At 45.4% G+C, this 14,004-nt stretch overlaps 1 protein-coding gene across 5 annotated transcripts in view; it reads right to left on the reverse strand.

The window, feature by feature from the left end:
- zmiz1a (zinc finger, MIZ-type containing 1a) overlaps positions 1 to 8,065 on the reverse strand; it is a 100,622-nt gene extending 92,557 nt beyond the window's left edge. For all 5 annotated transcript variants that reach the window (XM_083987613.1, XM_083987614.1, XM_083987615.1 and 2 more), the window contains exon 1: positions 7,886 to 8,065. The gene's annotated coding sequence lies outside the window, so the exon portion shown is untranslated. The remainder of the gene's footprint in view (positions 1 to 7,885) is intronic.
- Between the last annotated feature and the right edge of the window lie 5,939 nt (positions 8,066 to 14,004).

Raw genomic sequence — 14,004 nt, forward strand, 5'->3', positions numbered from 1 at the left:
TATCAGATTTAATGAGTCATGAATGTGAGGTGAAATTTTCAGCTAGCAGGAGCTGCTGACAACATTTGTACAGCAGCCTCGGCCTGCTGGCCATGAAACTCTATTAAAACACTTATTAAACTCCAAAGGAGGATCATTAAAAAATGGAAAACATTAGGCAACCAATGCAACACTTTTTTTCCATTATTGGTAGTTTTTGAATAAACAGAGTGCTCCTTCTACTCATCTTTTCCATCCATATTCATCACAAGGTATCTATTGTGTCCTGAGTGACGGGATCTACATTTGACTTTCATTTCCATCGCCCTGATATACGGAGCAAATTTATGTTTGAGTAGCATCAGTCCCCCCAGGACCCAGACGCTTTGCCTGGTGCAGTCATTATCCAGCCCACCTCCTTGTCTTTTTTTTCTGGAAGGTGAAAAACACCTTGGCTGTTCTGAGCTTTGAAAACAGAGCCACCCCTAAAACCATCAGAGCTGGCGGCGGAGGGATGTGTGTGCGGAGAATTCTCAAGAAGCAGAGACCCCTCGGGCTACGCAGATTCAGTTTCCCCTTTTCTGGCTTCCAAAAACAAAGGAATTCCAGAGAAAATCAGGGCAGGACCTCACCCCAAGCCACCGCCGCACTACTACCCCCTCCTCCCTTTCTCTCTTGCTCTCGTACACACACACATTTCATGGCTACATGCACACACACACAAACACACGGCACAGCGAAGGTGATTTCATGCAACCATCAATGAGACACACCTCCTATCTTGTTATACAATCATGTTGATTTGATATGAGGGGAGAGATGACAAGGTTACAGAGACATGACAAGGAGAGGAGGAAGTGGGGTGTGTGTGGGGGGGGGGGGGTGTGTGTGGGGGGGGGGGAGGTAACATGCTGTTTGGCCCTAATTCATATTTCAGAGCCATGTCTGTCTGCTGTTGTTGCTGACCGTCGGTAAGCACCAATAGAGTTGCTCCCTTCAGACTGTAGCTACACATTTTAGTGAGACGTTGAGCAACAGCCTCAAGATGTAGCTTGAGGCTGGGGGGGGGGGGGGCTGTGGTGGGGAAAACTGCCCTCCACCCCACCCCACCCCACCCTCCACTCCACTCCACCCACTCCTCTAAATATATGAGCCAGACATGAAACGTGTGATGTCCTCACGTGTGTCTTTAACAATGTCAACACATGCCATTCAGCTTCCACTCGTCTCCCACCGGGCGGCCGAGGAGAGGTTACAGGACGGCTGGGAAAGCAATAATATAGGACTGAGAGGTGTATTAACTAGTGTAAGTAATCTGAGGTGATGTGTGGTTGCAGCAGACACAGAGGAGCTCACATTAGTTATTTCCAGTTTAAGTTTTACTTGCAAATTGGCTGAGAAAAATGAATTCATCTTGTTGTGTTCCTCAATCATCTCTAATTTGGTCATATCTGCCAAACGCATACTGTGAAGGATGCTAGACACACCAAACAACAGTTAAACTACTTCTTTTTTTTTTTTTTTTTACATTAAACACTTGTGTGTAATGATCAATTTTCAGCATGTAAAAATCAAAAAGTCTATTTGTTGTTATTTTCTCCAGCAGACATGTTTGTGAATAGTAACCCAGCAGCCTTTAAAAATCATAAAACACATGGGCCCTTGCTGTTTTGTCAATAATGTTTGCCAGATAATTAAAGAGCCCTGGGAGACAATGATAAACATTGTTTAGAGGCTGATCCCTGGCAAGCGCCAAGCAGTGTATCATTGCTGTCTCCGGAATACACACGATTAGCCCGGTCTCATTACTGAAATAATAAACGACGTGGCTTCAGTTTGCAGGGAGGACGTACTTGCAACAGGGGCTGATTGGAAAAAAAGTGTGTGTGTGTGTGTAGAGGGGGGGTGGCGGATCATGTCACCTTTTTAATAGACCTGGGATAAAGAGAGAGATGGGTTATCTGCAGTGTGACTGCAGATAATGTTTGTGATATTTGCCAAGTCAGGTCTGCAGCCAGTTCTACTACTTCCAGCTATATATTTTGAATTGCTGAGATCACTGTTTAATAAAGTGGACTTTTACATTCTTTGCTCCCTTTATTTGTTTCACTCCGCATCAACCCCTACCTTCTCCTCCATCCCTCCCTCTCTCCTTCTCTCTCTCTCTCTCTCTCTCTGTGAAGTTAATGCTGTAGCTCAGCCCCGGCCCACCAGCCCGTCTCTCTTTACAGTTGGTGTATCCACACAGAGGTTTAAAATATGCCCCTTTATCTGAGCCGCCCAGGCGGGAAAATGAAAGGGATGTCAGTCCTTAGAACCCTGGGAAAGCGCCTGGCTCAACCGCCAGTGTCAAAACCGAGGGGAGGGCACCAAGCGGGCAAACACAACTGCACACAGTAATAGACTTTTTCTGTCACTGAGCAATGTCGGCAAGCAGTAAGAAAACGGTCTTAGTAGGGCAGTGGAGCTCAAGATGTTATGCCTTTATGATTTGGGGGTGGGGGGGGCTCTCCATAACAACCACAGCTGACTTTATTAACAGAGCAGAGGCACAAATGGAAAACTGACATCTAGACTACAACCTTCCTCCAGCCTTTAAACTGAATCCTAGCCTGCAAAAAAAAACTGTTTATTGTTTGCTCGTAGGAAAACAAAGAATAATGAAAAACTCTGTCCAGCAGCAGTGACCAGATTTCACCCCTTGTGCATGTGTAAGAATTAGCATCATCTGAGAGGAGATACTGCATGACTCCTCCTCTCTCTCCCTCATAACTGACATCGCGGGCAAAGAATAAATGCTGTCCCTTTGCATTAGCAAATCCTAGTTAATTTACTTTGTCAGAAAACAAGGAAGTATGTATCCCTGGAGGCCATGTTGGAGACAATTCGACCGCCTTCAGAGAATCTCTGCCATCGCTCTCCCGTCTCCCACGCAACCTCCACCAGAAAATCAGCATCACCGTGCACTCTGAGAGACAACAGTGCCGACTAGACAGGAGCCCGTTTATAGCACAAATGATATTATAAACACAGCATGCGGCGTATTTGTCTTTAGGAAAAGATTCATTATAGGCTATAAGCTGGAAAGATTTGCTACATGCTGTGTGGAGGGTAACTAAAGTATATGTAAAAATTAATTTGCATAATCTAGAGTGCTCTGCGAAGTGCACTGCTGAAAACATAACAGGTTTTTAACTTATTGACTCAGCCCAGCAGGTGCTCTTCTTAACGCTGGGGCTGGGCCGCGCTCTAATATACCTGGCATGAACTCCAGCTCGCATGAGAGCGAGCCTGAGCGCCGAGTCCTGAGTGGCTGTCTGGCAAATGAACCCATGTGGGACAGTGTGTAAGGTGTGAAGACCTCTTGGAGGAGGCTGCAGTCTGCGCTGGCTTGCAGGCATGCTCCGGTATCAGGAGAGACAAGGCAAACATAGCAGATCGGTACTGAAACCGTAAACCCACTGACCCAGCATGAAGAGGGAGAGGGGAATAATTAGTGACTGTACTCACAACTCAAAAGGAGAGGGAGGGAAGGAAGGGAGGGAGGGAAGGAGGCATAGAGAAAGAGGGGGGGGGGCACACACACAGAGCACGCAGTTGGAGGATGAGGACAATGAGTTTGTTTAGCTTAAACAGGATTTATAAGCCAAACAGACACACGCCAACGCCACTCACTCAGACACATACTATCTCTTTTTCCTCTCTATCTCTTCCCCCTTTTCTCTTGCCGTCTCACCAACACAGACACACAGCTGAGACAGGCTCTGTGAGGATTTCATCAGCAGTAAAAAAAAAAAAAAAAAAAAAAAAAAAAAGTGAGGGTAATTGCTTGCGATGGTGAGAAATCTTGAGTGCAGGCGGCAGCGGTGGGCGAATGGATGGATGGATGGAGGGAACATTTTGTTCCTCCTGTGCGGGCTCTGACTCTCATATTGTTCCCGGTGAGGCCGGGTGTCATTTATGATTCAAGGGCCCCCAGCCTCTCGGCGGATGGGAACAGGACATGGCCATTGTGACGTCCCCTGCGCTCGTTTCTCAAAGAACATCAAATCAAACATGCATGAGACGGGGACAGGGGTGGGCCGGCAACTTCTCTCTTCACTCTCTCCCTCTCTCTGCACAAAAAACACACACACACACTTAGTAGTAGACTGTGTCTCCCTGATGTTGAGAGAGTTCAAGGTTGAGGCAACTGCTCTCCAGACACAGGAGTTAAGCTGGTGTTTTCCTTTTCTCTTTATTGTCCACTTAACAAGATATCTGAAGACATAATAGAAAAAGGCAAGGCAGCATTTTTAATGCAGATACCGCCCAGGTTCCGTTTCACACACCTGGAAACAGCGCACACAGCTACACCTACTTGTACGGTTGGTCGCCAAACAACAGCGTTTGTTTTTACTGGAGGTTATATGCCTTGCTCAAAGACTCAGCGGTGACTCTCTTGACTTTCTCAGCCACCTCAGGCGTTTTAAACCAGCCACAGACCGCACCGCGGTGCCAAGGTTTGCAGCTCGAAGGACAGCGGTGACAGCCATGTGGCATTGAGGTTTTCTTATCCAGCCGTGCCTCCCGTTGTTGATCCGCTGTTTTTTTTTTTTTTTTTGGCTCCCTACAGCAACCAAAAACTGATGTCATCATCACAAGTCAGTCAGCCAGGATGAGTTACATCCTGGCCACCCTGGGCGCTTCATTTTCTATGTATTAGTTACACTGCAATTACCAGGGTTTTAACTTGTAGAGAGCTTATGACAAGAATTACACCGTTTAGGAAGTAGTTATGCGTCTGACACGAGGGCACAACCTCGGCTCAAAACTAAACATTTCAAGTCATACCTCCCCTCTGAGCCCTTGTGTTCAAAATTAGTCTTAAAAATGCTCCGAGGCAACACAAGTTTTTTTTTTTTTCCTTATTAAAAGCAAAATAGAGCACACTGAAAACAAAGCCTCAGTCTAAATGAAAAGTAACTGCCAAGTTGAACCACAAGCGACACAAGAGAGCGAGAGGAGACAGACGTACAGAAACAAAGGCCGACTTCTGCTCGGGACATGAGTAGGTGGGTTCGGGCTTGACGTTGAGAACACCAGACTACAAGAATCCATGTCAAGCAAACAGGCAGCAAGTATTTCACAGCGATCCTTGAAAACCAACACGAGCAGTTAGATGAAATGTCAGGCTGTCAAAACATTGATTAGCGTGCGCCAGGTTTTAAGCACTTACCAGGCTTGCAGCTGTGCCAACACACAGTAAACAGCGGCAACTTGTTAAATTGCTGAGTAACAAAAAGCTAATTACTACTCAGACACAAGTAATTAGTTGTTTTTTTCCCCCCCTGTACATACTTCTAATCAGTATTAGCTTGCTGCTTCACGGAGGTTCAAAGATACAGAATCGCTACCTTTCTGCTTTCTGTGAATAATCAGCATGTGGGATCGAAGAATAGCTGCAGGTGTTTGAAGCTGAATTTCTTATCTAACTTGTTGCAGTCTGATCCTTTTAAAAAATGATTAAATGGTGATAAAGAGGTGTTATTAAAACTCATGAGAGGAGTCAAATATCTGATATTTGCAATCAGCCACGTTGGGAAATCTCCTTATAAGGAGCAAGAAACAAACTTGTTTTCTTGTCTTCTTCCTCGTGTTTAGCTGCAGCTTGTACCACTGCCAGGCCATGTGTTGTCTTTCACGATTCCCGGCATCATCCCCTCCGCATCATGACGTCGACAACCCAGCGTCAGTGAGCTCACATGCATTTACACCCAGCATCATATTAGGCGCCCTTTGAAAGAAAAAAAAACACCCAAATCTAATTTCAAAGTGAGTATACCACAGCCTTTAGCTTGGTTAGTGAATCAGACACTCTTCTGTCTTGTCTCACAGCCCGGCCGGCCGGCTGGCTGGCTGGCTGGCTTTTTGCAGAGAGGCCCCAGGAGGGACCACAGAAGGAAAGAAAACTCACACATACACACACACACACAAACAACACACACTTCCAAGTTTCAAACAGTTGCAGATGGCTTTAATTCCTTGCTCTCTTTCTTTCACATTTTATCAGGTAAGCTACTCTGAACAAGCGTGCCTTCTTTTCATGCCTTGCTGACATGACTTAACGTTGCTTTGGTTCGTCAGGAGGAGGGGGAGAAGAGAGGAGGGGGGGAAAAAAAGTCGAACAGCACTAATTAATGTGGTGCGGCTGACAAGTGTTGCTGCTGAAACAATTTCATTACATCACCAATTTAAATTACCGAGGAAGGAGACACACTGGAGGGTGCACCCATTCAAAATCTGTTCAACACACTGTCTTAGACATATAAGGAGTGGACACAATAACACGAACACCTGCAATCTAATGCAATACTCCTGCAATAAATACCGACTGTGCTAAGCTTCTAATGCTTAATTGCAGTTGAGACTGTGTCATTTCTTAGGAAACAGGGGTTTTGGTATGACTGATGTGGTGCTGGTGATGACAGAACATCCACTTGTTATCATACCGGATGATATAAATGAGTAAGATACACAAGACAGGGGTGTAGATTGGATATCCATGGTATCAACAACTCCACAACAAAAGCCAAGCATGTACCTAATCATGCTCTATTCCACTCCAGCACCTTACAAATGAGGGTAAAAGGTGGTTATGTCGCCACCCCTTCCCAAAGTTTAACTGTCCTGCAGCAGGGTGCACAGTAATGAAAGAGTGACAGTCTCCTCCTCCTCTACCTCCTCGTCCCGCCGGGAGCCCCCTCTCTGTTGCTGCTGCTGCTGCTGCTGAGCTCTGCCCCGGCTGGCCTCACATCCAGACGGGAGGAATTTAACGGGGAGGGTCTGCCAGACTGAAGGCAGAAGGAGAAGGGGCTGCTGCATGTGCTGCTGAGTCAAGCAGCTCATCCACACTCGGCTGCAGAAAAGCCTCGGTAAAATGTGGTGCTGCTGGTCTCTACCGGGGGATTCAGAGTTTCATATCCAGGAAAAACAGATGTAGTGTGCTGTGTTTTCAGGGGTGCATGCATGCACTGGCACCTATGCATCTTAACTGTGGAAGTAAACTATACGTTATCTCACTCCACAAAGAGTCCCATTAAGGGCCACTGTAGGGGTCTCAATGGGAGCCACTGATCTTTGAATGATCTCTTGATGGTATCCAATCAGTGTTATCAGTCATCAATCAAAGATGGCAAAAGAAAAGTCAAGGAAGCTGCGTTGCATGGTGTTTGTCTGATAGGACACACAGAGTAGCTAACAAAACATGGACGTGTCTGCTGGTTGCATTACAACAGGTAGCCGATAATAGCCCTTGGTGGGAGTCAACAAGCCCAGACACACTGCTGACTGTTAGCTAAGTGACATACATTCTCAGTTTAGCCTCCACCGAGCCATCAGCTGATCGACCGAGACGACACACACAGAGAGAGAGAGAGACAGACAAGAGACCTGCAATCACTGAGTTCACAACACATTCCTGTCTATATAATGTCTTCACCAGTTGAAGAAAAAAATGCAAACACACCTATGTTGGAGTAAGGCTGCATGCAGTCAGACGCACGCTGACTTTCGCTCCAGTTTACAACAACTCGTCCACAGCACCAGGCGGAGAGCAGAGAGAGCAGAGAGCCGGAGAGCAGAGAGCCTGGCCGGGTATGAACGCTGCGTTAACCCCGCTCTGGTAAGAAATCCTCCGCCCCGCTCCGCTGCTCTCCCCTGGCTCACCCCCGGACACGAGTTCACCAGCGGGCTCGTTAAAGGTTTCTAGGAGGTCAACCCTATTGTTGTAGCAAGGTAAGTAGCCTATCTGTCCATATCTCCAGCAACAACACACGCAGGCACAGTATTCAAACCCCCGGCTCTGCAACAAAAAACACACACATAATATCCTACACACGCATACACAGCCAGTCGCGAAACTTACTTTGAGCTCGGACCTCGTTGGTAAATCCGCGTTATTGTTCCTCCACTTAAAAAAAAACAAAAAACCTCGTGTTTACGGTGCTCCTCTCTCTCTCTTTCTCTCTCTCGGTGTCTCCACTTCACAAAAGACGGACGTGAGAGCCCCGGAGACGGTGTGAGTGAGTGACTGAATCAACTACCGTAGAGCACGGCAAGTTGAAGTGTCAGATTACACTGGCTATTCAGTTACCAGCGAGAGAGCCGTGCTCGGCGGTCACCGGGAAAACGCGACCTAGATTTCCCCCCAGCCTCCCCGCGGAAGGACACGGCGCAGCAGCAGCAGCAGCAGCAGCAGCGGAGGAGAAGGTGTAACCTATGGGTGTAACTACACGCTAATAGGCTGCTAACGACACATTTCACACACACACACACACTGGAGCGGACTGCGGCTCGCTGCTCCGGCTATTGTCCGCCTCTAGTCTGCTGCTGTCATGCAGCGGTGGTAGGACCTCAGAGCTGCCTGCCTGCCGCTGCGATCACACCAGTAGTTTATTGGTTAAATAAACAGTAGCTTCACATCCAGTTTATTAGCTATTAGTTCAGAACATAACAGTTCAATGAAATATATTTAGCATATAGGGCAATAACTTGATAAAAAAAATTATAAATAGTTTCAAAATATTATTGTTTGTTGTTTTATTAGTATGTAAATTACACATTTGATACAAAATATTGATCATGTCATAAAATTGTAAAAAGTAGGCATATCCTTTTTCCTTTTCTTTTTTGTTTGTTTGTTTGTTTGTTTTTAAACCCAGTAAGATTCAAATTAATAGCTTTAAAGACAACCACCTGCACTTTTTTGTGTGGAACTATTCATTCATGGATTTGTGTTAACTTATTTTATCATTGCCTAATCTATAAATAAATAATGCCATGAGGTTTGTTAGAGGCTATAGGTCCAATGATACTTTCATTAAAACATAAAGTTATTGTAATCATCTTGTAAAGAGTATAATCAAGTAGTGATAACAGGACTATATCCTGCAGTAGGCTAAGTAGCCTATGCTGCTAGGCTAACATTTAACTGTTAAGGTAGGCTATTAATATTTGCCCTGACTTGTTTTACATTTCACTTCCCTCTTCATATATTTGAATGTGTGTGTGTGTGCACTGTGAACCTTGCAGCCCAGCTCCAGCAGCAGGTTCCTGCAGGCCTGCGGCTCCGTGTTTTGCGGATCGCCGGTCTCCGGTGGAAGCCTCGGAATAACAAAGACGTGTTTGAGAGCAGCGGCAGGCTGGGCTGAGCGGTGACGTCAAGGAACAATGTCTCTCCCTCCCGACGCGCACGCGCTCGCGCACACCCCCGGCTCACGCATAAGCACGCACGCACGCACGCCAGCCAGCACACAAGCTCTTCCCTCTCCTCCTAGTCAGGCAAGGCTGAACTGCCCAGAGGGAGGGCCGCTCAGTTCGCAGTGCATCAGATAGAATCACTCACTCCTCATGCTGTGCCTGCACACAGGATTTCTTCAGTGTTTTTTTTTCTATTTATTTGTTTGTTTGTTTTTTTGCAGGGAAAAATAACAATGGGGTGGCAGATCAGTCACTGCAAATAAACCACCATGAGAGAAAACAACAAAAGTAGGCCTGTGTGTGTGCACTTTAACAAACACTTTATTTCCTGTGGCTGATAAATTCAGATGCAGCACCATCAATAAAGGTGACAAGATTAGGTCTGCTGAAAGGTAACGCACAATTTCCCTTTACATACAGTGCCATCAGTTCCTGGGGCCCAAATTCCTGTCAGCAGCTCCATGACCCAGGCTTCTCCCCTATATTTGAATGGAAGTGAGGGGGCTGCCATCCTTTTAGTTTCCTGCCTGCAGGGCTCCTGACACTGATGCAGTGAGGGCCTGAACAGGGTATCAGCAGCAGGGTGGGTGTGTGGGGGTGGGCAGGTGGGTGGGTGTCTTTATCACTGTGTCTCAAGGACACCCCAGCCCCCTGGTAGAAGCAGCTATCCACACTGATGGGGACAAATGTGGCCAGTGACATCACCGGCTCAGACACTCACTCATTTTTATTTCGGGGGTGCCTGTTTCTTAGATGGAGATTGGGCGAGCAGTCAATGTCACAATTGCTGTAGCTGTGAGCTCATGATCAGTTTTTTTTCTTTCTCTCTCTCTCTCTGGAAATGACCCATGCCTTTGTTCTGACACTGCTTCTGTTATTGATGGTTTTCGTCTGCCATGTTGCAATAGAAATATTGATGTTGACACTATGATTCACATAAGACACTTCCTATAAGCAGGGTTTTTCTTAGAAATCCTCAGGGGTTGAGCCTTTTTCCAGTTTAATAGGAGCTAAAGTGTAGGTTTCTGTTTCCCCAGAGCTTGGGATAAACAACTGACAGATCTATTGTTGGCTTTTTAGGCCATTTAGGTTTCAGTCTGATCATCAAATTATGCGTTCTGGATCATCCATCAAGTTTTTGTTTAATACCAACTCAAGACGACAAGGTCAGTTATGGGTGTCAGGGGGGCCCACAGCTGGTCAGGTCAATCTCTAGTGATACTCTCCTGTTCAAAGAATGGCTTGTTATCAGAAGTCCTCGTTTTCATAGCGAGGCGTGCGCCCCAGCCTTTCCAAAATAATACGGCCAGATGGCTGCCAACAAGATGGATGGATTATAGGTGGGGTGACTTCGGCTTGACTTGGCTCTGTGTATAATTTCATACGCGCAGTATTTCAAAGGGCTGAGTGAATGCATCAAAGGAGAACAAAGGGAACTCTCGGTGAAGCATGCTCCAACAAGGTTAATACATATTGCATTGTGTTGGAGTGTATCAAATTAACATATGAAAACTGTTTGGACTGCAGCACATTAGCGACGATCACACCCCGCCTTGGCTTGGCTTCCGACTTGTGTTCAGACGTGAAATAATGCACAACTCTCTTGGCCACCTCGCTGTAGGTCTTTCTGCTGGTGATAAAGCAGGCAGCAGCAGGGGGGGGGGGGGGTGATGGATGCTGCTCCAGCTTCATGTAGCTACATGATGGAGGGAGACTCTCAGTTGTGCTGACATAAGGTCTCCCATTCACATCGAGGTGTGATGGTTGTTTACAGTGCCACCCTGCTGTCACTGCCACGAGGCCCTTGCTGATGAAAACACTACACGGAAATACTAATAAACAAGTTCTATCATTAAGTAGGAGTGACTGAGTGACTGGCTGAGTGACTGATTCCTCTTTCACACTGAAGCTAAGAGACATTTTCCTGTGGTGGAAATGGGTTCTCTGACCCTGGTCAACAACACTGCTCCTGTCAAAGGTCTAGCACTGCCGCTTTGGTTTACAGAGTGAAGTGAAATAAGAATGGCTCGATTAGAAACTATTGTAAAATAACTTTTAAAAAGTCAAGTGGCAGCCGCTGTGAGCAATTTTCCAAATACTGAATAGTCTTAAGATGTTTCATTAACCTGATCATATAAAAAAAAAGCAATTTTATCACGTCACATCAGATTCTCTATATAATCCACTCTGCTGAATCTATACAAGTTACTGTCGCCACCCCTTTAGATGACAATAATAACATCTTTGTAAAGATAATTTTGTGGTTAAGTGATGATCTTTGAGGAATGACAGCAGCAAGTCACACATCTGTATTTTTAGTAGCACACAACGATTGGATGACCAAAATAACAAAAACCACAAGGATTTTTCTCTTGTACAAACGGTCAACAACACTGCCTCGGTCCAGCTTTAACAAAGCACCAGCAAAAATCCACTAAGGATTGCTATGGTAACCATATGACTGCCATATGGTTATGATAGTACAATGAAAATAGCAGCAACAATAATGACATTAACCCTCTACAGTATAGCAGCGATCTCAAAATATTTCTACAATAAACTCTGCAAAGGCCCTTGACATGATGTGCAATGTTAGTCAGCGCATTAACCTTTCATACAGCGACTACAGAAAGAAAAGAAAATCCCTCAAACCTCCACACCTACATAAACGACCCACCATGTTGATGTTTAATGGCAGTGACAGCCCACATCCCTGTAAACGACTCTTCAGTAGAGACACTTTGTGGAACCACAGTTGATAAATCTGCAACTTGAGATTATTTTATTGATTCATCACTTAACTTTTTTTTTTCAATTAGTAAATTAATTCTTTAGTGTTGAAGAAAACAATTTTCCATAGTCCAGTGTTTGATCTCTGTCTGCAGTGACACATTTCCTTGATAAATGTCTTAAACAATTAAGCGATTACCAAATTCATTTTCACGTACTTTTCCTCTTGATTGTTTAATCATAATCAACATATCAATCCGGCACTGACTTGAGGTTGACGGCAACAACTTGGCCTGAGCACATGATCGATAGGCTGTTGTGACTGCTTTAATGAGGATTTAACCTATGTTGAATATCCCATAAAAATAACTGCTTATTTCTGTGCCTGAAAATGATATAACCGTTTGACCGGGAGACGCTCGGAGGAGTTCATATTCAGGATTGAAGAAGATGTAGGGCAGTAAATAGATCGTCTCCTGCAGAGAAAAGGCAGAGGAGCACTATTTTAAAACAAGACAAGAGAAGTCTGGTTGAGTACACCATTGATTGTCTCTGGCTGCGAGAAGAACAAGGAGCTGAGAGAGAAGGAAGGAAAACAGATGATACCACTGCTGGCTTGTGGAAGCTTGGACAGCCTTTTATAGATGCTCTCTCTATCTCTCTCTCTCTCTCTTTCTCTCTCTGGGTGTCTTTTTTTTTCAAATGTTCCCTCCGTTTCTCTTCTGTTTTTTCGCAGTGTATGTCGACTGAGCAGTGGCAGATAAGGCAGACAGCCGGGGCCCCATGCTGACTGGCCCGACTGGCTGTGGGGAGCACAGAGGCAATCAATGAGTGCTCACAATAGAGTGCCAGCATTCAGATAGCTAACAGCTCCCCGAGGCCATGGTAGAGGAGGTGGGGGAGAAGGGGGTGGGAGGGGTGGGGGGGTGGTGGTGCTACAAGGAAGGGGAAGAGAGACAGAGAGAGAGAGAGGAGAGAAAAGTCAGGGGAAGGTGGAGGAAGGTGGGTGAAGTGATTTTGTGCTTTAACACACGGGTGTCATAGGTTGTTTCCACGTCACTGGTAGGAATAAAGAACACGTTACGAGGCATCAAAGCACATATTCCCTCCGTGGTTGTTTATGCTCAGCAAACCATGTGTAACTTGAGGTCAAGAACTCTTGACTGCATCTGAAGCAGGACTCTCCAGTTATGAGATGTGAAGTGTGGAGTGGTGCTCTGATGCTCCGGGTGATGGCTGTAGTGATAGCGCTATTTTTAGCCGGCTTCTTCTTGCCCTCATTGTGGCATGGTTTGCGTGTTTGTATGTGTGCATATGTGTGAGCCTTGTTGTTTTTTATTATTATTATTATGCAATGCAGTAGCTGACCTTGGGAAGAGCATGTACCAGGGGGATAGGGAGAGAGCTGAGTAAATATGTGACCACTTCAACCTCTGTGTCATCCTTGACTGCACAATAGCTACCTCACTAGTCACAGAGCAGCTCTCACGAGGACGCAGCATTATTAATTCATCTTATTCACTTCCGTAGGATGCCATCTCATTGTGTTGCATTGATACCTGGTGCAAGGTTTGGTATCATTTCAAATATAGTCAATATCCTCTCTTTAAGTTGGTTAAAACCAGCTTTCTGTATCAACCTTTGCATTGTAACAAGGAGCTCAAGACTGGAGTTAAAAAGGAAAAACAGGCTGGCAGACAAGCCACCTAAGCTAGTGCCTATTTCTCAGGATGACATTAATATAATAGTGCTGGTGCCCAAAACAACTTTGTATTGATTCGCATAACCTTTTAAGCCAATCGATGGCTGCACTCTAACTCAGAACGCTTTGGCATGGGCATGTTTTCAAGCAAGGATTTGTTGCAGTGTTGCATGTTAAATATTGTGTCTCTTGGAGTCATTTCTGCTGATGTGTGTGTTAAATTCATCTTCATTCACCCTTTTTTTTCATCTCTTGCTCATTCATATAACATGTGAAAAACAAGCCATCAATCTCCTCTGTGATTTATCTTATGAGCGTTCTTCCAAAAGTTTTGAGTTTCTAGAGAAATACTT

This window comes from Trachurus trachurus, assembly GCF_905171665.1.
Source record: "Trachurus trachurus genome assembly, chromosome: 15".
Classification (NCBI taxonomy): Eukaryota; Metazoa; Chordata; class Actinopteri; order Carangiformes; family Carangidae; genus Trachurus; species Trachurus trachurus.